This window comes from Gorilla gorilla, chromosome 12, assembly GCF_029281585.2.
Source record: "Gorilla gorilla gorilla isolate KB3781 chromosome 12, NHGRI_mGorGor1-v2.1_pri, whole genome shotgun sequence".
In the NCBI taxonomy this organism is placed as follows: domain Eukaryota; kingdom Metazoa; phylum Chordata; class Mammalia; order Primates; family Hominidae; genus Gorilla; species Gorilla gorilla.
The window spans coordinates 37,920,158-37,946,645 of record NC_073236.2 but is presented as its reverse complement, the minus strand read 5'-3'; the positions used below and the strand labels follow the sequence as shown (position 1 = coordinate 37,946,645).

The window sequence follows — 26,488 nt, the reverse complement described above, 5'->3', positions numbered from 1 at the left end:
AATGGGAAGACCACACTACTCCAACTCACATCTATGTCTTTGTGCAGTAGGCCCTCTGTTTTGATGGATAATCAAATGGTCTCACGTTTTTACCATGGTGTGCCACCTGTGGCCCTAGCTGTGTGACTGTCTAGGATGAAGTCTGGACTCAGGTTACAGTGATGTGGATAAAGTCCGTTCTGCCTGAGCACCAGTGATCATCACGTGCGGCGGCATATTGTAGAGCCCAGGACAGAGTTTGACTTGGAGCCTGCTGAGTTTTTCGCAGAAGCATGTCTATGTGCAGGAGAGGACAGCTCAGCGGGTAACACCAGGACTCTCTTATTTGTGTTCCTTTCATTGAAGGTAGTTCCTTCCCCAGAACATGGCATAGCTGCTTTTGAGAACCAATCCTTGTAAGTGACTTCCTTTAATTTTTTTCAATAAGTAGAGTTTAATCTTTGAATATGAATGGAACACCTGAGAACATTCTTTGGAGTCTGAAAGGAAGTAGGGTATATTGGTTTCTAATAGTTAGGTAAATAATTAGTTACATAAATTGATTTCTTTTCCTTACTTTTATTCCTCAGCAGGACAAAAGTAATATTTTAGACAAGGCATGGTGGTACAGGCTGATCACACCTGTAATCCCAGCATTTTGGGAGGCCGAGGAAGGAGGATGACTTGAGCCTAGGAGTTTGAGACCAGCCTGGGCAACATAGGGAGACCACATCTCTACAGAAATATTAGCTGGCCATCGTGGTGCATGCCTGTGGTTCCAGCTACTTGGGAGGCTGATGTGGGAGGATTGCTTGAGCCTGGAAGGTCAAGGCTGCAATGAGCCATGATTGCATCACTGCACTCCAGTCTGGGTGGCAGAGAGAGACCTTGTCTCAGAAAGAAAAAAAAGGTAATGTTTTAGAGCCCTAAAATATATAATAATGTAACGCAATCCGTCTACAGTATAGAGGGCTTGAAGCTGCTCTTTGTAACTTTCTTCCTCTGGATTTCTAGGTGTCTGGGTTGAGATGAGCATCCTTTTATTGAGCCAGACACAGAAGTGAAGAGACCACATTTCTAGCCCTTGATATGTTTATATTTTAGCCTGGTAATAAGAACAGATTATTTCATTAGTCTAAGTAGACTTTTTACCTGCCCCAAATCCTGTGGAGTATGTACGGGGGGACCCTACTCAGCATGGTATTTTAGGGATGATTTCTTAGAGAAAGTGACATCTGATTGCAGTCTTAAAGGAAGGATAAGAGTTAGCCAGGCTGGGAGTGGGGTAGGGATATGGCAGGTACGATAATGTAAGGAAAGGCAAAGAGGTGAAAATTAGTAAGCTGTGAACAGTAGCAGTGACCAGTGCAGGTCAGTTTCAGGTCCCTGGCATTCAGGTTGGGAATGGCAGGATGGGAGGTTGGGCAGTGGAGCTGGGAGCAGCTCTCAGAGGGCCTTGCATGGCTTTCTAAGGAGCTCAAACATTTTCCAGTAGGTGATGGCCTGCATGAGGGCTTTAAGCAGGGGAGCAAAATGGTCACATTTGCATTTTTTTATTATTTCTAGAAGGCACTATAGATGGATGAGTCTGGTGGCTGTGAGAGGCCATGTCTGAAGGTCAGGAGGTCAGTGAGGAGTGAGGGCTGACTAGCCTGGGCCGGTGAGGATGGAGAGGAGGAGAGAGAGTAGAGGGCTGTTGGCATGACACAGACAGTATTCACTCATTTTCTGGGTAGAAGGGGATGAGGGTGCTTTGAGGCTATCTAGCTTGTGTGGTGAGATAGGGAAAGTAGGAGGAAGAGCAAGCTGAGTGGGGAAAGAGGAACCCTTTGGATTTAAATGTATTGCATGTAAATGCCCTTGGACCATGAAGATAAAATTGTCTCTGGGAAGTTTACTAAAGATCCTGACAGTTAGGGAAAAGGTCAGGATGGAAATAAGTGGGCGTTATCAGCATACAGGTGCTGGTGAAAGCCTTGAGATTGGACAAGATTGTCTGGGGCGGAGGAGGAGAGAATGAGAAGTAGGCTGCAGGCACCACGGTGTAGTGGGAGGGAAAGCAGCCGGCGAAGAGGGTTGAAAAGGGAAGATCAGCCAGGGCGAGGCCATGAGCCAGTGGGGTCTGTGACCAGCTGCTTTTTGGAGTTGGCAGTGGGGGTGAAAGAATGGGTGGGAGGTGGGAGGGCGGCTATGCGTGTTCCCACTCTTGAGGGGAAAGATGGGCAAACTGATGGAGGAAGGCCTCAGAGGAGATGTGGGCAGGCCAGGCCCAGAATCAGAGGAAGAACGCGAGGGTGGAATCTGTGTAGATACTTTGGGATAAACCTTGTGGGTAGGGGTGATATTTAACAAAATACCTATGAGAAATGGAAGGTTCACAGAATGGAACTACAAAGAAGAGGGTAATATGAAACATCAGATTGTAAAGGGAAACTAGTAGGTTCTTCCTAGTTATTTTTGAATATATGACTTAAAAGTCCGCATAAGCCCCTTTGGCATACATCTATGTCATACTATCTGTAATTTAAAGTAATTTTGATTGAGAAGTAATTTGGTGAAGGTACATAGCCAGGAAAAATTAGTGAGCTTGTCTAATTGTGGGCTGTTTTAAATGGATTTTTAAAAACTATTTTCAAATAGAAAAGACAGGAGTCCCACGATGTTGTCCTAACATTTGATGGCAGATTTTCCTTGGAAAGGCACCTAGGCCAGCTGGCCTCAGGGTGTTGTGTTTCTTACACATAAGAAGTGTCCTGAGCCTTTCACAGGTATGTATTATCTCTTTTAATCTTCATTACCTGTAGGGTGGATTCTACTATTCCCCATTTTATAGAGAAGGAAACAAAGGCACAAGGTAACTTGCCCAAGGTCCCATAGTTAGTAAGGCAGAACTGGGAATTTAATGCAGGTAGCCTGGCTCCAGAGCCCCTACACGTCACCACCATCCTGTAATATGTATCTCTTAATGACAGAATCAGAGGGCATGAGTACTGAGGTCCCATGCGACCTTAAAATATATGTGATATAGGCTGGGAGTGGTGGTTCACGCCTGTAATCCCAGCACTTTGGGAGGCTGAGGTGGGTGGATCACCTGAGGTCAGGAGTTCCAGACCAGCCTGGCCAATGTGGTGAAACCCTGCCTACTAAAAATACAAAATTTAAAAATACAAAAATTAGCTAGGCGTGGTGGTGGACGCCTGTAATCCCAGCTCCTCGGGATGCTGAGGCAGGAGAATCACTTGAACCTGGGAGGCAGAGGTTGCAGTGAGCCTAGATCGCGCCATTGCACTCCAGCCTGGGTGTCACAGCAAGACTCCTTCTCAAAAACAAACATATATATATACACGTGTATATATATATATATATACACGTGTATATATATATATATATATATGTATGTATGTATGTAAATGGTCTCCAGCAGGTACAGTGAGGTATATATGGAAAAACATCTTGAGATTTATTTTGAACTTTCAAACTCAGAATGAATAGTATATTGTGTTCAAGCTATTACAGATTTTAGACTAGTGGAATTCTAATTAAACAGGCTTCACCGTGCATGGATTGTCTGTAGTTCACTGTCATTAAGTCCTGCTCTTTTTGTTAGTATTTAAAATGTTAAAAATACACTGCCTATATATTTTCTTGCAATTAGTTGTATACTCCATAAAACCTCTAATTTGACAAATTTTATGGATGAAGACAATGGTAACAACTGTTTGCAACATCTGGTCAAATCTACCATAACACCTAAATGTAACTTCATTAATAACAATAATGATGGTACAGCAATACAATTTATAAAACCACTTCATGAAAGTCATCTGAAATTGTAAGGTGATTTTTTTTTCATGTAGATCATTTTGCTGTTTCTTCTTAGAAATGGAACTACACATGGTGTACAAATGGTCTGTGCAAAGTCAGACCATCTCTTCTAGTTGTATGACTCTAATTCTAGAAAGAAGCATTGCTTCAGTGGCCTGGAAAGAATAAACAGGCTTAATTTATATCACGAGATAGTTGAGTAAAGTAAAAATGATAGATTCTTAGCTTAAGGGATTGGGACATATTAAAACAGATGACAAAAATAACTTTAAATGTCTTTTTAAAAAATCTTAGAGAATAAGATGTTAAATAACGTTAGTTATTTTTGAATATTTTAAGTTAGGTTAAAAAAAAAAATCCAATTGGCTGGCAAAATTCCAGAAAGGCACGAATTAATGCTGGGAAGGGCAAAGGGTTCAGAGCCATCCAGCAATGGGTTCAGATTCTGACATGCCATTTACTAGCTGTGCCATCTTTAGTAACTCAGCATCTCTGAGCTTCAGGTTCCTTATATATAAATGAGATAATACTGCCACTGATTTGTTATGGGGATTAAATTAGATAATGTTCTTTTATACTATCAAAGATCTGTGCCTTACTGTGTGGTTTTCTTTTTACTGGAATTTATTATCTCATGAATTTTTATGGCAAAAAAGGGGGACTGATGAAGAAAGTCAGTGAAATGTTTCCATCCAAAGGGCTAAAGTTTTCATGTGATAGGTTTAAAATACTAGGGAAATTGTCTTTGAAAGTGTTTGCCTTCACCGTGTAGAGAGTAAGGTATACTTATATATCTTGATTCTTTAATTAATAATTCGACTTTGCTTGCCACTTAAAAATTAGAATCAAATTCTGAATGGAGAGTAAAGCCCACATATATATTGGAAGGGAACCAGGCCATAAACTATCTGATTTACAGAAAACAAAGTGTTTCGTGAATGCTTTCCTTAACCCAAGCTTTACTTGTAACTTGAGCCAGGTTTTAATTTTTGAAAAAATTTAAATGGCAAAAATATGTGAACCTACAAATAAATAGGGAGTGATAATCGACTGTTGAGGCCAATGAGTGAACATGTATTTGATGTGGCCCTGAGATAGAGGCTGTGAAGGGAGTTTCCTGGAACTTATCAGGAGCCCCCAGAGCATAGGTTCACACTTTATACCTCGTGACTTTTAGAGTAGGCAGGGTCTGTATTCAGGCCTGCAGAAAAATAAGTGTAACGCTTTTTTGAAATGTATAACAATGCTTCTTTCTATTTGTGTTTGGTTTATATTACCTAAGAAGCATGTTTTGTATTATTAGGATAGATACCACTTCTGTGTTTATTCTAATGAAAATGAAGAAGGAAACAGTCCCCACCAATATTGTGAAGTACTTAATGGTATTTAAAATCTCTATGAGACTGGGCCAAAGTAAAAATATAAATGAAATAAATGGAAATGTAGCCGTTACTTTCCAGTTTATGTGAGTATCACGATGCAATATTTGGAATTGATTGCAACTGCTGTAAAGTACTTTGAGGAAACCCATTAGAAGAGAATTAAAACTTGAACAGATTAGCTGATCTCTAATGGCCCTAGGAGAAGATCTTGTGTTGCTTCAAAATCTTTTCTGATTCTCATCACTCAACCTTCTTGGCTATGTAAACAAAGGAAGCTTTCCTTTTGTTTTCCAGACGTTTGGAAAACAAAATTTTCCAGAGCTGTGCATCTGCCAGGAAATGTTTCTTTTAACCTGATATCATAGATAGTTTTAAAAGCTAAAGTAAACTCTGGATTTTAGATTTCTATATCCCAGGTTGAGAGTAATAAAACTAAAAGAGGAAGCTTTTTAGGTGCCAGTGATTATTTAGTGATGGTAACATGGATCACTGATATTTTTACTTTCTTTTTTGTATATTGATTTTGTATCCTGTGACCTCGCTGAGTGTATTCATGAGTTCTAATAGTTGTGTGTGTATTTCTTAGGATTTTATATATATATACACATGATTATGTCATCTGTGAATAGAGATAGTTTTGCTTTTTCCTTTCCAATCTGGTTGCTTTTAATTTTTGTTTCTTACCCGATTGGCCTGGCTAGGACCTCCAGGAGAATGTTAAATAGTAGTGGAGTGAGTAGACATCTTTGGTTTGTTTCTCATCTTGAAAGGAAAGCTTTGTCATTCACTGTTGAGTATGATATTATCTGTTGGTTTTTCATAGATGCCCTTTATCAGGTTAAGGAAGTTTCCTTCTGTTCCTAGTTTGTTGAGTGTTTTTAAGCACAAAAGGATGTGTGATTTTTGTCAAAGGCTTTTCTACATGTATTGAGATGGTCATATGGGTTTTAATCTATTAATACTTTAATATACTTTAATCTATTAATATACTTTTATATACTTTAATACATTGACTGATTTTTATATGTTGAACCAACCTTGCATTCCTGGACTATGTCACTTGGTTATGGTATATAATCCTTTTATATATGACTAGATTTGTTTTGCTAGTATTTTGTTGAATGACTTCCTTTTTTAGAAACAGTTGCCTATTTTCTTCTTTGATAATGAAAGTTCATGAACACTTGAGATAAAAATAAAGGAATATGACTTTTCTCAGGACATGCCCATGGAAACATGAAAGCATTGTTTCTGCATATTCTCTGAATGATAGTCCTGTAAGTAAGAATAATCAAATCTCAAAAGAGATTTGAGTACTTGAGTACTCAAGTTCAGAAACTTTTACGTAATGATTTTCTGAAGAATTTTAACTTGACACCTGCTTAAGAAATCCTCACATAATGTAATTTCTTATATGACACATTTAGATTTTAGGTCCTGATCTTGTGCAAGTCATTCAATTTTTTTTAGCTTAGTCCTCTAATGAGTAAACAGGATTATAAGGAAGAAATAAAATATGCAGTGAATATGCTCATAAGGTGTTACATGATGGGAAGATATAATTATTTATATAAGTATATAAGTATAATTATTTAGCACAGGGGTCAAAAATTCAAATACCTTCAGGGCCAAGTAGACCAAATAAATGTCTGAAACAGTATCACAGTTGGATGTGATGGGGCTTGTGGTCCATTTGAAGCTCTACTACCTTGCTTCAATACATTCAGATGAAAAGCAAAACAAGCAAAATACAGTAAACAACACACACCCACACCTGTACTTTCTTGGCCAGACATCATACATCTGCCTCTATAGAATCCCTCATTCAGGGGGTCACTGATGAAGTGTAAGGCCCTAGGGTTGAGCTTCAGCTCCACTGTGGGGTAGGTTTTTACCTTCTCCAAAGCTTCATTTTCTCATTTGTAAAATGCAGATAATGTGTGTCTTGCCTAACTCTAAGGGCTGTTGTGAGAGGTTTAAATGGCATAACAGATAGAAATGATTCAAACTATTAAGTCCTTTATAAATGTGTGGAATGTTGTTTCTCTGTATAAATCTTAGCTTTCCTATTATCTCAACAAAGGTGATTTTCTTGTTAAGAAGGTTTAGTAGCCAGGCATTGGACAACTCCAGAAGACCAGCTAGAAACATCTTTTTTCAATAGTAGAATAACCTTGGTAATAGATTGAAGCCCATTTAATATACTTCCTGGACTTGAATTGTTACCTGGATCACCCCACTGTCATTCCAGCAAAAAGATCCATATCTTCTTCTCACCATTAGGTTCTCTTAGATATGGGAATTCTTTTTTTCTTTTCTCTCTCTCTTTTTTTTGAGATGGAGTCTCACTCTGTCGCCAGGCTGGAGTTTAGTGGTGTGATCTTGGCTCACTGCAACCTCTGCCTCCCAGGTTCAAGTGATTCTCTTGCCTCACTCAGCCTCCCAAGTAGCTGGGATTACAGGCTTGTGCCACCACACCCAGCTAATTTTTGTATGTTTAGTAGAGACTGGGTTTCACCTTGTTGGCCAGGATGGTCTCAGTCTCCTGACCTTGTGATCTGCCCACCTCGGCCTCCCAAAGTGCTGGGATTACAGGCATGAGCCATGGCGCCCTGCCAGATATGGGAATTCTTATGACACTATGGCAGTATGCATCATAATTCTTACAAACCACATACATTATCTCTGAGGGCTTTCTGTGGTTTCCTTAACATATAAACAGAAAGTCAGAACTTGTTGTATCTTGGTATACTAGAATTTGAAAGAGTTTGATTTCTACAGTTTTCTGACCACAGTAAATCCAGTGTTGACATCTTGATGCCTTTGTGGGAGATTCCTTTGGAGCAAGATGTAACTCAGTGTCTGCACAAGATCTGCCAAGTAGCCCTGCCACAGCAGTGCCTGGCTCAGCTTACTAATTACCCTCAGTCAGCGGGCACAGTCATAGAAACCCACGAGTCACAAGTTTATTGAGCTCCTTCTATGCATAACACACCATGCTGGCTTGGGAACAGTGAAAAAGTAATGTGGCCCCTGCTCTGAAGAAGCATGGAGTCTGTGTGGAGAGAAACCAGTATCCATGAAATAGCTATAGAGTCTGGACTCTTGGACTGTTAGATCTGTCTGGAAGGAACCTTAGAGATCATCTTTCCAGCCCACCTCCCTCAATGTACAGCAGAGAAAGTGATACCTATAACTAAATGCTTATTTCTATGGTGTAGTCCAGGGCTTATCAAATTTAGCTGCTTCCCAGAATCAGCTGGGGATCCAGAGTGCCTGGGGTAGGGACCCAGGTATTTATTTTGGAGTTCATAAGTCCTATAGTTTGCTTATTGGATTTGGGAATGGTAACAGGCTGAGAGTGGTTTTGGAATCTAGGATTTTGGGAGCTCAGTGAAAGACCAAGAAAGAGCCTCAGGGAGGAGATGATGCTGCATAAAGGGCAGGTAAGATCGAGGGAGACTGGAGCCTTTGGGGACAGGGGTGCAGTTAGGTGAGCATATGGAATTGGGAACTGGTGTGGCTGAGGTGATGAGGAAGATGTTTTACGTCACGTGACTCCCTTGGACAGCAAGGGGCTGTAGGAGATTTTGTACATTTGCTTTGAAAAAGAGCCGTGAGTATATTTCTGCTAAAGACATTTTGATAGTCAATTTGACTTTTTTTTTTAGTTTTAAGAAAGTATGTAATTGCATCACAATTAATTCTTCAATCCCAAATTGATTATATTCGACAAAGCGTGATTTTTTTCTTTAGTTTATCATCAAATCATAGTTAGTCTGTTCACTGCCATCTCAAAATAGTTGAGACAGAAACTGATAATTTTGTATACTCAGTTTCCGAATTTCTTGGTAATAAAGTAATTTATGTGCAATATGCTAATATATTTGGATAAAGAGGTGTACTATGGACAACCAATGAAAACACTTAACATCTATAAGCTATTCTTTTTGAAAATAATTTTATTCTCAAAGTGAATTCTCTTTATGGAACTTTTGATATTATAAAGATACACGAAATTGGACAATCTATATAAATCCTTCATAATAAATTTTATTTCTCCAATGTGTATAATAAGACATCAAACAGAATTCCCCTTTTATGAAAAAACTATTTTATACCTATGCATATTTCATGGTTGTGTTCATTTTCTTTTTCTAAGAAATTTAACCCTATGATTTAACTTATTTTTAAACGATGCATAATACGTGCACATTTTTATAGGGTACGTATAATATAATATTTTGTTACATGCATACGACGTGTAATGATCAAGTCTGGTTATGTTCATTTCACTGTCGAACTGTCAAACACAAGCAGTGCTTTTTGGTACTGTTACATTTCTCCTTGTTGTGTGGGTTGGTTGAAGGCAGGAACCGTAATGATTAAGAACACAGACTGTGAACCAGATAGTTTGAGTTCTGATCTCCTGCTCTGCCACCAGCTAGCTGTGGATAGCTCTATTTTGTCTATTGTGAATAGTGGAAAAGAAAGAATAATAACTACCTCAAAGGATTAGTGTGAGGATTAAATGAGCTAATATGCGTAAAGTGTTTAGTACAGTGCCCGACACACAGTTAAGTGCACAATGTGTTTAGCTATGATTACTTTTTAAGTGGTTATTAATTGTACCTGGCATATGACCTGACACATAGCATGTGGTCTCCGAGTGTTTATTGACTAAATGAGGGACTGTACCGATTACTGTAAAGTTTTGTTAAATAGAATACATTTTTTTTCTAAACTAGTTCCATCCTGTATATGCCCAAAGGCATCAACAATTTGTAGTAGAATAGTTTAATCAATGAGAGAGAATATTTGGTCAAAAAGATTGGTGTGGTCACGTGGAATAGCTAATGGCACTGTGGGCAAGGGAGCATTTTTGATGAAATCATAGAACTTTGTGGCTTTCACTGGGAATCTCGAGCCTGAGCCAGAACCCATACCGTCTGATTCCAGGCTGAGACAAGGGCAGCACTTTGTTCAGTGGCTGGTCCCTGGAGCTGGCTCACTCCGTACTCCCTTCTCTCCCTCTCTGCCTCTCCTTCCACCACCCCCTCCATTCTTCCTCCCTTAGCCTTGTAAAGCTGAGGATCCTTAACCTGGAGGTCAGGGAATCCCTCTCATCGTCTCTGCATTTCTGTTCCTTTCTTTCATTTTTGTCTTTCCTGAGAAGAGAGCCTACAGCTTTCATCAGACTCCCAAAGGCAGCCGTGACCTCGCTTCCGTGAGGGTGGAAGTGGCTCTGGCAGCAGCCGTTTTCCATTATGAGCAGACGCTGAGGTAGAGCTCAGAGAACTGTAAGAACTCTATTCCTTTGTGAGTGTTTCTGGCAGCAGAGGAAACGGTGGGCACGAAGAGGGTAGCTTGGCAAAGCCGTTGTGCCAGGCAGAAGTGCGGTGATTGTGGAGACACTGTGGAGTCCCTTCTTGACTGCCTGGACCAGCAGGGGCTTGCGGTGACCTGGCCAGGTCATAAGCACAATGCAGGCCATGGTTTGGAAGGTACTCCAGGAAAACCTCAGTGCCTGTAGGGCGTTCTCTTGTCTGTCATTTCCTCATGGCACAGTGGAGTCAGGTAGCTTAGATTTGCCTGAACTGCAAACCGGCTGATTGACATAGACTTTCTCGTAGCAAGGCACAACTGCTAAATGAAAAATACCATTGTTCTTTGCTTAAAATAAAATTAAGGGGGCAATGTTGTATATAACTACTTAGAAATTCAAATGCATTATTTTAAGAGCCGTTTTATTTCATTTTATTTTATTTTATCTTTTTTTTGAGACGGAGTTTTGCTCTTGTTGCCCAGGCTGGAGTGCAGTGGCACAATCTGGCATGATCTTGGCTCACCACAACCTCCGCCTGCCGGGTTCAAGTGATTCTCCTGCCTTAGCCTCCTGAGTAGCTGGGATTACAGGGATGCATCACCATGCCCAGCTAATTTTGTATTTTTAGTAGAGATGGGGTTTTTCCATGTTGGTCAGGCTGGTCTTGAACTCCCAACCACAGGTGATCTGCCTGCCTTGGCCTCCCAAAGTTCTAGGATTACAGGCAGGAGCCACCAAGCCCAGCCAAGAGCCATTTTATAAGAATGCATATCACACTATGTCCCAAGGGCTTTTCAAGTATTAATTGGAATTTGAGTTGTCTAGGTCACTACTCCATGACAAAATCATGACTAAATAGCTTCACATATCCCTTTTATAGCTGTAGTGTAAGTCCTTGATTTTTTCCCCTCCATTGTGCAATATTCAAATTTATCACACAACAGCTTTAACGTAACTGATGGCAGTGCACTTTTTGTTGCTGAGGCAGGATGAAGGACTTTTTAATATAGTCTGGCTAGACACCAAGAGTACAGAAGTGATCCATTTTCCCCTGGCAGCTAGGTGGAAGACAGTCCATGTTGGGACATTTACTTAAGCATGGCCAGACAGGAGGGCTTTATCAGGATAACATTCTTTTGCCAAGTATGTGTGATAAAGCCAGAGTTAGACTTTGGGAATTTGGACCTTGTCTATATTTAGCATCCAGAAACCACTATGGGGCTGTCATTGGTTAGGTGTTTCCAGTCCCAGTTCTTGCTGCAGTTAGATAGTTTGTTCTGAAGTTTGTCCATTCATTCGTTCGTTTGTTCGTATTTCAACATATCTTTTTCCTGACATTGTTTACTTACAGGACATTTTTAGAAGTATCTGAATTATTTTTGATGAGAAAATCTCATAATGAGAATTAAAATTAAGAAAAACTAGAAATGCTTATGTAATTTGGCAGATCCTCTTAAAAAGCTTTTCAAGAAACCAGATATTAAAAAAATCCCTAAATCAAGGGAAGAACTATCAATACAAATTTTTCTTTAAAGGAATTTAAAAAACACACAAGAGCTTTCTGTGAGATTACATCTCAGTTTTATCCCTAAGAGACATAATTCCTCTACAGAGGCTGCCTACTGAGACCTGTTGATCAACCAGAGGCCAAATGTGAGTTTACTTCTGACCATGCCACTCACTGGAATCTGATTTTTTAATTTTCATGTCTATAAAGTGAGGATGGGGACACTATGCTGTCTAACTCATGGGGTTGTGTGAGAATTAAATGAATTTTCACAGCTAACCTATGACAGTACCTTACACTCAACCCTCAATAAATCAGAAGAGTTTTCCCCCAATGATTCTGTGTGTCAGAAAGTGTGAAGGGTGAATCAGAGTTAATTATAGAGGCCCTGTGATCCTAATACACAGTCTCCCTAATCTTTTGTCTCTGAATATGGAACATGGGTGGGTCAGAGGCCAAATGGTTCCTAAGCTAGATGATGAGGGGGTGCAGGTCAGGGGACGTTCAGGAAGGCCGGATGCAGGGTGGAGGCTCAACAGAAGGTCTTCTGTTGGAGGAAGTGCCTGGGTGAGCAGGTGGTCACTGACATGGTGGCGATTTTCTCGCTTGCCCAGCTCTGCTTGGGTTGGCTGCCCAGAGGCATCCTCTTCTGTCTCCAGATCTGAGTGAAGGAGAGAGAGGTGCTTTTAGAAAGAATTGACTTGTAGTTTGGAAACTCCTTCCTGGTTAGAGAAAATGGGCCTCTGTATCAAGACTTTTTCTTTTTTAAAATATTTGTATAAATGTATGGAGTACAAGTGTAATTTTGTAACTTGCTTAGATTGCATAGTGGTGAAGTCAGGGATTTTAGGGTTTCCATCACCTGAGTGACAGACATTGTACCCAGTGAGTAATTCCTAACCCTTGTCGTCCTACTTCCTGAGGACAGTGACCTGATTCCACTTGTGGACTGTGGGCTTGGCTTACCTTGTGGATGGCTCCAACCCCCAGCAGAAAACTTAGAAGCATCAGATCTTAGTGTTGCTGTGGCTTTCTGCCTGTGGTTCAGGCTGCATTGCTGGTTTCCGAACCTTGCTTTTCCTTGACCTCTGTGTGTATCCCAGATCTCTACTGTGATCTGACTTTGTAGCCTCTTCCTTGATCCTGATTGCCAGCTACTGGGTACAACTTAGTCTGCTCCCAGCCCAATAAAGACCCCACCTCTGGTTCCAACATTTTCCTGGCTGTCATCCTAGGTTTCCACCTTCTTGAGAGCTTTCTTTTTTAGAGAAGTGCAGAGTTCACTATCCAGGTCCTTTGGCAGCATCCTGGCCGGGGGTGTGGGCAACATACAGATCATTTCCCTCAAGTAAAACATTGAGGCACACTGGTTAGTGCTTGGTTCATGCCTGTGTTTTTTCTTTTTCTGGAGTCTTGCCTTAATATATATATATATATATTTTTTGCTAATACACAGACTGTCTTTTCCTCACTCCCTCCCTTTAGAAGAGATGGTAGGTTTCATTTTGCCTCTTGTCTCCAGGTTTCAGGAAAATGAAAATGATTTATAAGAGAGGTGACAAATCTGCATAGAGTTTTTTTTTGTTTGTTTGTTTGTTTGTTTTTAGTTTCAGCTAAGGCCCCAGATAAAAATGTAAGGAAAAAGAAAATCTTCAAGATGAACTATATTAACGTTTTAATTAAAAGTAATATTCTTTGACAGAGCTAAACAAAATTACAATAAACATCTAACTACTAATAATAGCATCTTTACCTATATTCTCTCTAGTCCTCATAATAACCTAATGCAGCAGACACAGTGCCTCTATTGAACATACAAGGAAACAAAGGCATAGTTAGGTTTCAGCCTGAATTTGACATCCGACCTGATGTCATTCTACCATGCCATTCTGATTTGCAGCAAAGCAGGTGTTCACTCTGGCTCTGGCTATTCTAAAGGATAGTACAGTTCTCTTAAAAAACTGTAAATTCTGGTTCTTATTCTTGGTTGGTTTGCAGTGTCTGAGCTAGGCCACTGGAGTGCTGCTGTGTGATGAACTCTGCTGAAGTGATAGTGACAAGAGTCACGGTGAAATACATAGTGAGTTAAGAGCGAGGAAAATAAGATCAGGAAGTTCTGTCTTCATGGCCAGGCGCTTGAGGAACATCAGACGTCAAGGAGGCTCAGTTACTCTTCTTTTTGTGTGGTGAGTCTATTGACCCAGAACGCAGATATAACATCTGCGGCATCAGACCTTTCTTGTACCCTGAGAAAAATAAGCTTCAGACCAAGGAGCAAACACTAGTACAGGAATCTGGTGTTTGTACGGGAATCTGGGCCATTAGGACAAATTTAAATTATGTCTGCAAGTGGTTATGAGCTGGGGAAGCGTGAGTTCTGTTGGGGGGCCACAAGAAAGTACAGTTCATCATATTGCTTCATATTTCTAGATTCCTAGAAAATGTATTCTAGATTCATTTCTGGGAGCTAAGCAGGAACTGTGTATAACAGTTGAATTCAGCCCATACTGATTGTGCACCTGTGGTTAAATAAGGTGCAGCAGGCAAGAGAGAGAAGTATGTTTAGACAGCATCTGCCCTCAAGGAGTTTGTAACCTAGTTGAGAATCTTGAAATCTGATTTCTAGTTTGCTAGTTTCTAGTTGGCTTTAATTAATTAATTAATTAATTAATTTTAGATTCAGGATACTACTGTGTAAGTAAAACTTAATTACATTTGACATGATACAGTTGGCCCTCCATATCTGCGGTTTCCACATCTGTGGATTCAACCAAACTTGGATTGAAAATATTCAGCAAAAGGCCAGGCACTCTGGCTCATGCCTGTAATCCCAGCACTTTGGGAGGCTGAGGCAGGCGAATCACGAGGTCAGGAGATCAAGACCATCCTGGCTAATACGGTGAAACCCTGTCTCTACTAAAAATACAAAAAATTAGCTGGGCGTGGTGGTGAGCGCCTGTAGTCTCAGCTACTCGGGAGGCTGAGGCAGGAGAATGGCGTGAACCTGGGAGGCAGAGCTTGCAGTGAACCGAGATCACGCCACTGCACTCCATCCAGCCTGGGCAACAGAGCGAGACTCTGTCTCAAAAAAAAAAAAAAAAAGAAAGAAAATATTCAGCAAAGGAGCCCCAATAAAAAATACAACAATAAAAAATAATACAAATAAAGAAATTATAGTATAAGCTATTTACATAGCATTTACATTGTATTAAGTATTATAAGTAATCTATAGCGATGCTTTCAGGTATATGGGAGCATGTGCTTAGATTATATTGAAATACTATGCCATTTTATATCAGGGACTTTAGCATCCTAGGATTTTGGTATCCTCAGGGGTCCTAGAACCAATCCCTTGAGGATACCAAGGGACGGCTGTATAATTCCTCATTTGACTTTTTAATTCTTTTATTTAGGGATGTTTACAAGTCCATTTAACTCAGTTCATTCCACAGCTGAATGAGCCTGTTCTCTGTGCCGTAATTTACAACACTGATTATATTAAAAACAAGACCTGATGCTCTTGGCCAGGAGCAGAGAGCCCTCTGAGACATTGTATGTGCTTGGGTCAAATCCAAGTCCTACATAGATATTCCTGCAGAGAGAATTCTCTGAAAGGATTGAAATAATTATCACAAAGGTCACTTCCAACTCTAAATCTATGATTTTGGTTCAAAAAAATAAATAAATAAAAACAAGCCCTGTAAAAGCTGTAAGTTTAGGGTAGTAAAAACTCTCCTTAGTATTTTGGATGAAATTCATAGACCTTGACAAACCTGTATATTCGCTTACAGTATCTTCTGCATTTCAGCAGAAGCTGAATTCACCAGGTTTCAAAATTTCAATCTTTGATAATGTGGTACCTGGGCTGAGCCTGTGAATGGATGTTGTCATATGAACTGAAGCTCTTTGAGCCAGTCTAGCTTGGCATGAATTTGCTGGCCAGTCTGTGCTACTTTCTAGTTGGAATATGCAAAATATGCATAGTTTACTAATTGAAATATTCATTTTAAGGGAAAATTTGCCAAGGGAACTGGCTTAGGGCAGGAAGAATGCTTCTGAAGGAGTGAGTTGTTGACAATACTAGCAAGAGATGAGAAATTTAGAGAACTGGATTAGAAAGCCAGCAAAATTCACCCATTAACTGGTGTCCAGGGGCATTCCTGAACCCTTCTTTGTCCTTTCTTCTTTTTTTTTCTTTCCCTCTTGGATAAAATTAGAGGCTTGGCTTAAATGGCCTCTAGTTTATCCAGCCTTAAAAACTCTATGATGCTGAGTGGTTTCCAGATAAATAAACCATCACTTGGTTAGTTTCTGATAATGGAACAGATACTTGGTAGTGGAAATAGTAGAGAAAGAGAATTTGGGTATTAGCTAGATTTCCCCCCTCCACTTCCCCAAACTCCTGGATTGGATTAGATCAGGAAGGAGGAAGTAACAGATACTGTAGTTTCCCATTGCCGCTATAACAAATTACCACAAATTTAGCAGCTTAAAACAGCACACATTTATTATCTTAGAGTGCTGAAAATCAGAAGTCCACAGTGGGTTTCACTGGGCTAACATCAAGGTGTTGGCAGGCCTGTGCTCCTTCTGGAGGATCTAGGGGAGAATCTGTTTCCTTGCTATTTCCAGCTTCTAGAGGAGCTCCACATTCTGACTCACGGCCCCATCCTCCATCTTCAAAGCCAACAACCTCCTCACTCTGGCCCTCACTTGTCTAACCTTCCTGCTCCCTCTTTTGCTTAGAAGGACCTTAGCGACTACCTTGGGCCTGATCTTATTATTTTTAAGATTAATTTTAATTGTTTTATTTTCGTTTGAGACATCACTGTCGCCCAGGCTGGAGTGCAATGGTATGATCTCGGCTCATTGCAACCTCTGCCTCCTGGGTTCTAGCAATTCTCCTGCCACAGCCCCCTGAGTAGCTGGGATTACAGGTGCCTGCCACCATGCCCGGCTACGTTTTGAATTTTTAGTAGAGACAGGGTTTCACTGTGTTCGCCAGGCTGGTCTCCAGCTCCTGGCCTCAAGTGATCCACCTGCCTTGACCTTCCAAAGTGCTAGGATTACAGGTGTGAGCCACTGTGCCTGGCCAGGCCTGATCTTTAACTTATATCTGCACAGTCTCTTAAGTCATAGAAGGGAACACATTCAGAGGTTCCAGGCATTAGGAGGTGGGCATCTTTGGGGAGCCATTCTTCTACTTACTGCACATACATAACGTTGATAGCATTACAGAGCTGGGACACCACACTTCCCTCTCTGGAAATAAATGTTTCCAGCAGATTAAATCATTTTTATCATTAATGAGAGACTTTCAGCTTTACTGTTCCGGTCCCTTGTACCACAGCAGGGAATTTATTAAAAGGAAAAAGGGGAGAAAATGGGAAAAGAACTACATGTTGGGGAGGCAGTTTTATCAGCTCAAATGGAGTCAACCTCAGTGTCCTCAGAAGCAGAGTGTGCTGTTTACTTGGACTCAGTGGTGCAGAGGAAAAGGCAAATGGGTTCCCGGGGCTGGAGCCATAGGTGTTTTGAGACCTGTCTCTTAGGCAACTTGGTGAGGTATCAGGTTTTACATTTTGGGAGTTCACCTGCAGTGGCCACATTGCCTTCCATGTTGGGGTGACGTGTATTTACTTTCAGGTATCGAGGCTTTTTTAAAGCCCTGGGAAGTTGTCACATCCTCTGTGGGGAAGAAATTCCTGCACACAGTCTGAATGTGATACTGACTGTCTTTAGAGTTCTCTGCAGCAGAAGCCCTACTCTTACTATCTCAAGGGTGACATTTTAATTGTCACTGCATTAGATAAGAAGATATCTCGGTTTGTAGTTAGACATAATTGAGGATAAGGCAGAATTCGGGAGAAGCAGTCAGTGGCACTTGAGTCACATCTTTTTCACCATGAACACCAGCTGCTCTGCATCCATACCCTGATTTGACGTAGACATTCATGTCATCAGAGGAAACTCACTTGGTTCCTGAGACATTTACATGTCTGCAGCCCATTTTTGTATTCTAATTTGCTTTACATGCTAACCTGTCCACAAACCAGATTTAACACTACCTGGAATGGCAGAGAGACACTGGCCAGGGTCTTAAGGGAGAATCTGAGCTGCCTTTGGGTGTGGCTGTGTCTAAGTAGCCAGGTCACACCAAGCTCCATCCTACGGGCCCCAAAGCATTTGGACAGCACCATGCCTCCAAAGGCACAAAACATCTCATCGAGGGTGGGAACTATGGAGAAACAAGCAGTGCAAACAACTGAAATATAATATTCTGTGTTTGCCATCACTTGAGACATCATCAGATAAATGCATTCTGGGAATTTGGCCAGAACCTATCAGAAAAAGTAAAAGCTGGAAACATAAAATACAGAATTTGAGATTTTCCGTAATTATAGTGAAATTTCCATAATTATTTCCCTAATAAACAGTTTTTTTGGCCACTGTTGTTGCCGTTTCTAGAAATGGGATTATTCTGGTCTGACAGTTTCTAGGAAATATAAGTACTTATTCTCCAAGCTCTTGTCTGGTGGTGCTCCGAGGAAGGGCATTCTTTAGTGAAGAATCTTAATAGGATGTTCTGAGAAAGAGAAGCACACAGCCTGGACAATAATTTGCTGCACTTTCTGCATATTGTTTTTCTTTAATTCTCAGGGCTTTAATATAAAGAAATGCCCCCTCACTAGAGGGGGCAAAATGATCGCCCCAAACACGAGCTGTGGTTCTTGAAGACGTGTTTGCTAAATGAAGACACTGATCACGGTGTGTCTTAAGAGAGTTTTAGAAGAGGTGGACTGGGGAGTCAGGGATGTTTGCCCTGGTTTACCTGGGGGCCTTGACTTTTAACTTAGTTCATGGTCTGCTTCTGTTTGCCCGTGGTCCCCGTAAACGGGTCTTCTGTAAACTTATCCCATCACCCACCTACAAACATGAGAAGTTAGCTCAGGGCCTTCTTGTGAAAGCTGTAATACTCTGTGGAGCAGAGAGCTACTGTCTTTTCTTTCTAGAGTGGTTGTGTTTATACTTATTGTCATCTAAGTACATGCTGTGTTTGCTAGAAGGAATTAAGATCCTGTAATGGTCCTTTTAACATTTAAATTAGGATACTTTTACCTCTACAGGCTTCCTGCCTCCTCTCCACCAGTGCTCAAAGGTGGACTTTAATTGACCTCCAAGTGGCAGTGACTGTTTCCAACATCCCTTAATTCTCCAGAGTCAGAGTTTGTGTTATTGGCATAAATAAGGTCAATAAGCCCTCGGCTGGGGCTTTGTCCATTATCTCTAACTGGGTGTTGAGTCTTAGGAAGGACCTGCACATCCTCACCTTGGATGCAATTGAAAGCACATTGCCTATTGTGTACCCTCTAATATAGAATTCAGAGACAAACTGGGCTTTAACTTTTCACCAAGTAAAATGAGATAAAAGCCCTTGTTAAACCAAAGAATTCTGTAAATAGTGCTGGGATATGTTGACCTTTTTAAAGAAACTAATCTATTAACAAACCATTTTTTAAGTCACCTTATTGCTTCATGCTGTATGGATCAACTGTAAAATCGTAGTGTTCAGCACAGTATAAATATTATCATGCATATTATCATAAGTGCAAGCATATTATCATGATTATTAACATAGCTGCTGTCCTAGAGACTGCTCTTGGTAGGCGAGAGGTCAGGGTTGGACATGCAGGCAGGGAAATAGTGGGCCAGCTCCCTTTGGGAGAACACAGAGAGTGGCAAGAACGAGGGTACTGAGGAATACTTTGGACAAGTGGAGGAGGAACAGAGCAGGAGGAGGGCCAGGAGGCAGAAAAGTCCAGGAGCTCAGGAAGTGGGAAATTCCAAGGAGTGAGGGGTCAGCAGAGTAAAACGCAGCAAAGTCATTGAGCTCCGTTAGATCGGGAGACGGTGGAGCGGGCAGCCTTGCCTGAGACACCTGACGGATGCACACAAGGAAACCAAGGCTTGCAGCGATTCAGCATTGGGTCCGTGGCTGAGTTACAACAAGGGACCAGGGATGGTGGTCATTCTGCAGTTTTCTACTCAGTCTCCTTCTGACTTGTGAGAGATTAGTTCCTCTGATATGACTGTGTTTATAGTACCCTATTATACAGATCACGTGTTCTTGTTTTTTGTAATTTAACAATTTCTCATTTCATTAGTCTCTTATTCAGGTCCGTAAAGTCATGGATGAAGTAAAGTGTTGCATTTTGCACATTAGGTTCCTTATTTACAATTTTAAACTTAGGTGCAACACAAAATTTTCACAGGCAAAGAATAAACAGGATTCCTATGAAGAGGTCATCTGAAAAGCCCTTGACAGCAACCTTTAAATTATAGACAACGACAATTGTTCTTTTAATTTTTAACTTCTGACTATGATATATGAACTTGCCTTTATTTGAGAAAGAGGTTAGTGTCTTAGTTATTTGGTGCTCTGTGTTTCATTTTATTTGACCAAATAACACATTTTGTTGAATTTCAGGGTAGACAGAGAAAATGCATGGCATGTGTATTAATTTGATGAAGCTGCCCTATAAAGTCCCACAGCCTGGACAGCCTCAACAGCAAGTGTGCGTCACCTCGCAGTCCTGGGGGCCGGAAGTCTGAGAGGAAGGTGTTGTCAAGGCTGGTTTCCTCTGAGGGTGGTGAGGGAGAATCCCTTCATGCCTCTCCAGCTTCTGGTGGATGCTGGCGATCTTTGGCGTTCTTTGGCTTGTGGATGTATCACCCGACACCTTCATGTTCGCTGGGCATTCTGCCTGTGTGCATGCCTGTGTCCACGTATCCCCTTTTCATGAGGACACCAGTCACACAGGGTTGTGGTGCCCACCCTACTCCAGAGTGACCTCTTCTTAACTAGGTCTGCAACAACCTCATTTTCAAATAAAGTCACATTCTGAAGCATTGGAGATTAGGATGTCAGCATCTGAATATTGTGGGGTCTGCAGGGACACAATTCAACCTGTAACAGCATGTTAGACTACAGCATGGGAAGATCCTCTGAGGCTGAAGTTAGGGAACCTGTCCTCAACATTCATACTCACAGTGTTGGCCTTTATCTTGTTCTCCATCGAAAAAAGACATTGCAGTGAACAATGTCTCAGTCCAACAATAACTTCTTCATATTTTAATCAACGGGTGAACTAGCCAAGTCATTTAATATGGGAACAGAAATAGGAAACAAAAGAACTCAGTTAAGGTAAAAGGGATGGCAGGAAAGAGGGAAATGAAGGTGAAAAGGCAAAGATAAAATACAAACGAGAAGAAACAGCAATGAGGTTATTTTGGAAATTGGTTGACCCAACAGGTCAATGTTTGTGATATGGTGGATTCCTAGCATTCATGGCATTAATCCTGCACTTAATACACATGAAGAACAAGGGTGCAGCTGTTGGTGTGACTGCAGAGATGTTTCCGTTTGTTGTGAGCACCTCTCTTCTTGGTCTGAAATGGGCACTTTGTCTGGGGTTGCAGGCTTTACCAGTAGGACAGGCAGCTAGCTCATGGTATAGCCCGGCCAGGAAGCCTGCCGCAGCCCAACTCAGGATCAGCTCTCCATGGGTCCAGCTCCAGGTGTGCAGCATGTGCCGTTAAAGGCCAAGGGTTCATTTAAAGCAGTAATCCCCAACCTTTTTGGCACCAGGGACCGGTTTTGTGGAAGACAGTTGTTCCATGGACGAGGAGGTGAGGGTGGGGATGGTTTCAGGATGAAATTGTACCACCTCATATCCTCAGGCATTAGTTAGATTTTCATAAAGAGAACACAACCCAGATTCCTCGCATGCACAATTCACAATAGGGTTTACTCTCCTATGAGAATCTAATGCCGCCAGTAATCTGACAGGAGGTGGAGCTCAGGCTCGCTCACCCTCCACTCACCTCCTGCTGTGCGGCCCAGTTCCTAACAGGCCATGGACTGTTATGGTCTGGGGGTTGGGGACCCCTGATTTGGAGGACAGTCTGGGCATGAGCTGGACATGGGGAGGGGAAATGTCTTGTTCTGTGGTTAAAGTGCAGGTGATTTTACCAGCCACCACATCTCCTAGAGTAGAAATCTCTAGTTTTCGGAGATGCTTTCATTGTATTTAGTAGCAGATGTCAGAAGGCATAAAAATACATGATAAATGCTATTTAGTTGAGCAAACTGGGTTTACAGGCTGTACTACCTGTAGATAACCACATATGCTGTACAGTACGTGCCTTGAATAGATATCCCTTGAAACCCTGAAGTGGGTGTCTTTGTTGGAAAAAGACAGTTGATTCACGGAGGAGAAACAAGCCACAGCCGAGGTTTTGTAAAGAAAGTAGCAGCCCCTTTATGTCATAATTTGGTATTTACGGTTTTGCTCAAAGAATTTTTAGGGGTACACCTTCTAGCTCCCGCCAATCGCCATGCCAGCAATTTAAAGGTGCTAACCTTTAAAAGAAGACGCTAATACTGAGCCAGCTCATTTGTGCAGCTTCAGGCAGGAGTCAGAGCGTGGTGGTTTCTTTCTACAGACCAGGGGCCTCACAGAACCACACTTCCTCTCTCCCGACGTGTTTCCTGGGTAAAGTGGATGCTTGCTTTGTGTGTTTTTCAGATCTGAGTCCGTGTTTGTTAAGTATGGCATCATGGAGTCATCTCACTCACAGATGGTCTACTGTATATTTCACAATTCATGTTTTATATGCTATTCGCATAAAAAGCTCAGAATTTGGAGACTTGAACCCCTCCTGTCACTTTTATACTTTCATGTAAGAGGTACCTCAGATTTTTTCTAGTATTAGACATTTTTATTTTAAAATTTTTTCTCTATTGTATATGATGACATTTCCAGAATTAAAAGCTTTTGCATACATTCTATTTCTTCTTAGAAACAGGTCATATACTGTTAGACCCCGGTTGACAAGAAGAAATGTAGCATTAAATTGCAGTGTGTTTCAAGTCAAATGTTTTAATGCCACAACTTCTGAAATGTAGAGTAATTTTAAACAAATATTTGAGTATCTACACTGTGCTGGATAAGTATTTAGCTACAGTATTATTCTGTCTCGTCCTTTTATATATTACAAAATGTTCATTCCTATCAGCAATTTTAATACTGAAAACCAGAAACATTATATCCTATTTTAAGAAAAATCTCATTTATTAAAATTAAAAATTATCATGCAAGTTCACTAGAGATGGCAATTTGCAATACAAAAAAGGCTTTCGTGAAAAAAATGTCTTCAGGGAGTAGATCTTTTAGGTGTTAAAGATAATTACTTCATTCAACAAATCTTGGTTGAGCATCTACCATGAGCTGACACTTGTAATTATGTGACAGAAATGAGCGTAGAGAAATGGAAGGGAAGAGAGAATCTTCAGGAGCCATGGCCAGTTTGGATCAGTTGGAAATGAAGCTAATGCCTTCCTAAAATTATCATGTACTGTTAAGAAAACTAAGTGTTTTAATGGAAAAAAAATTATCATGTATGAAACGGTGTGCAAATATAACTGATGATTAGAATTCAACTTATAACTTTCTAAGAGCATGTCTGTAGAATAAACTATGAACATCATATAATAATTCAGGAGAATCACAGTGTGAAAATAAATGAAAGGCTGTCGTTGTATCTCAGTCATGAACAGGAAAGTTGACCTGGAGCATAAACATGACTGCTCCAAAAAGTGTTGTATCTTCTAAAAATGCGCAGATTTCTACTTCTAACAATTATAGCAACGATGGTTTCACATCTGTTAGACGGTTTTAATCTGCAAAAGGTTAAATGTTTGACAGTTACTTGTTCTCACATGCAGATTAGCTGCTTGGAGTTTAACCTTTAGATGTGCTTACGCAACCACGTTTTACAGTTTTTTTTTGTATAAAACCACCCAAACAGAAACAGTCTAATAACTTGCAACTAGGAATGCAGAAATCCAGGAGACACTTTTTTCACTTGATACAAATTACTCCAATTACCTTCCCTCTTCCTTTCTGTCTGGGAGTATCTTAACACTCACCCTAATGTGTAGAAGCAACTTCACAATTAAAGAACTGAAGCCATTTGTAGAGATATAAATGTCAGGACAGGATGATTCTTCCACTTCAATACCTTGCAGGATTTTAAAGGAGTGAGTGTAACTGCGCGATACAGAGGAGAAGAGACATGGGATCTTTTATCTTTACCTGAGAATGGGGAGATATGTATGAATTTTAAACTTTTTTGAGTGAGGAGTTTATATCTGGAGCTTCTGATTATTATAAAAGAGCAAAAAATCATAGGCTTTCTATTACTGCATTCAACTTTTAAATGCATGTTGATGATACATTAATTTTAAGGCATTATTCACATAGATGAGGCATTTGATTAAACTGATTCAAATTACATCGTATCAAATTTCTTTCTGATTTTGTGTTGCTTGAAGAACAAGACAGGATTAAAAAACAGGCAAGAAAATAGGAGATGGCTAAACATTAACTCTATGTAAGCCATTCTGTCCTCATTTTTAATCAGTGAATGCTCTTAAGCTTGATCATATATTGCAGAAAACGTTTTTTAAAGGGACTATGACTGTTTTCTAGGTAGAGGCATCATACTAGGTATTTTACGTGTTATTTAAATATCTCCATGACTCATTTAGGCAAAAACTATCATGTTTCCTATTTTACAAATGAATTCATAGGCTAAAAATGTTTATTGGTGGTTTCCAAAATTGTACTGCTAGCAACTCATGGGAAAAAATGGACATTCCTGGACCCCCCTCTGGAGGGTAAGATTTTGAAGTTCTGGGGTATAGATCTGATTATCTTTAGAGTTAAGTAGTTTCCCCAGTTGATTCTAATAAACACCTTGATTTGGAGGTCACACTTGGGTGGAAGAGCCACTCAGTATCACACAGTTAAAAAAAATGATAGAAATCCATCTATGTTCCTGCAAAGGGCATGATCTTGTTCTTTTAGTGGCCTGTTGGTGGGTGGAGGTTGGGAGGAGGGAGAGGATAAAAAAAATAACTAGAGAGTACTAGGCTTAACACCTGGGTGACAAGATAATCTGTTCAACACCCCCATGATACAAGTTTACTGTATAACAAACCTGCACATGTACCCCTGAACTTCAAAGAAAACTTAAAAAATATAAGGTTTGGTTACCATCTAAGGAGAAAAAAATACCCAAAGTGATAGAACTGAGGTTGGGACTCAGTTCTGTGTGACTCTCCACCTCATAGTCTGGAAGTGACTGTCATGGGGACCTTGAAAATCACCCTCAAATCCTAACAGTTGAAAGAATCCTAGTGTTTATCTTGTCCATCATCTTTACTAATGTGGGATTTCCCTCCCAGCATCCTTGATGGTGGGCGTCGGAGTCCCAGCTGGAAGTAGTTCAGAGGAGATGAGCCTCTGAGTGTTCCTTGCTATGGATAAGGCAGTCCTAATTATTAGCAAGCTCTGAGTATGTGTGTTCCTGCTGGCCACTTACTAGTTTTGCCCTCTGGAGCTATCCAGAATAAGTGAAGTCCTTTTTTACGCATGACAGCCTTTGGGCTATTTAAAGAAACTCATCCTCTTCCAACTGAGGCTTTCCTACTTTAGGATAATTGTGTCAGGCGCCAAGTTCAAATCTCCCTTCACCCTCTTGAAAAAGAAATCCCACCACAGCCTCAACAAACAGCTGTGATATCAACCACAAAATCTTCCTAGCTCATCAGAAGCTATGGCTGTTTCTCCCAGTGGCAGATTGTTTCTTAGCCTCCTTGGATCTCCCAGTTAATTTCCTTTGTTTTCTGTATTTCTTAGCACCGTGTATCAAAATTAGGACACTTGCTCCCTGTTTATAACACACATTTAAATTTTGTTTGTCAAAAAGATCACTCATGGTTCGGGTCAAAGCTATGAAGAAGACAGGAACTTAGAGCATTAAGAGAGAAGTTAGTTGTGCCGAAGCGAGCTGGCATCTCAATTCCATGTAGCTTGTGATCTTGAGGCCTTCGGCAGTACAACAAGGCCAGCCTTTACAGAAGAACAAACTGTTCCTGAACAGTTCCTCCACTGTATTAAAAGCAAACATATTTTTTCTCCTATATTGAACCCTTCAGCCTTTTGTGTTTAAACTATTTCTCATCTTGTTTGAACTATTTTTTCTGGAACAAACATTTATTGTAGGCAGTGTAAATAACAGCTGGCACTCTGTTTGTGTTGACTTTTGTATGTCTCTTCTGGGCCATTATTTAGTTAGCAGAGAGTTTGGAGACCCAAATTCATGTCTCTACCTTGTTACCAGTTTAAAGCTTAGACAAGTCTTTTAATTTTCTGGGACATAGTTCTCTTGTGAAATAGGGATAATAAGTACCCTTGCCCTACCTCATGGAGAGGGATGATAAAAATATGGGCTACCGAGAGTCTTAAGATATCTAGAAAAATGTGCTACAGAAAACAACATCATGCTAGTGTGCATTATTAATTGCCATTATTATTAATGCCACTATTGGCTTATCAATGG

General features: G+C 40.6%; 1 protein-coding gene across 10 annotated transcripts in view; it reads left to right on the top strand.

Moving 5' to 3' along the window:
• Positions 1–26,488, top strand: part of AFF3 (ALF transcription elongation factor 3) — a 569,022-nt gene that overhangs the window by 11,775 nt on the left and 530,759 nt on the right. The window lies entirely within an intron of this gene.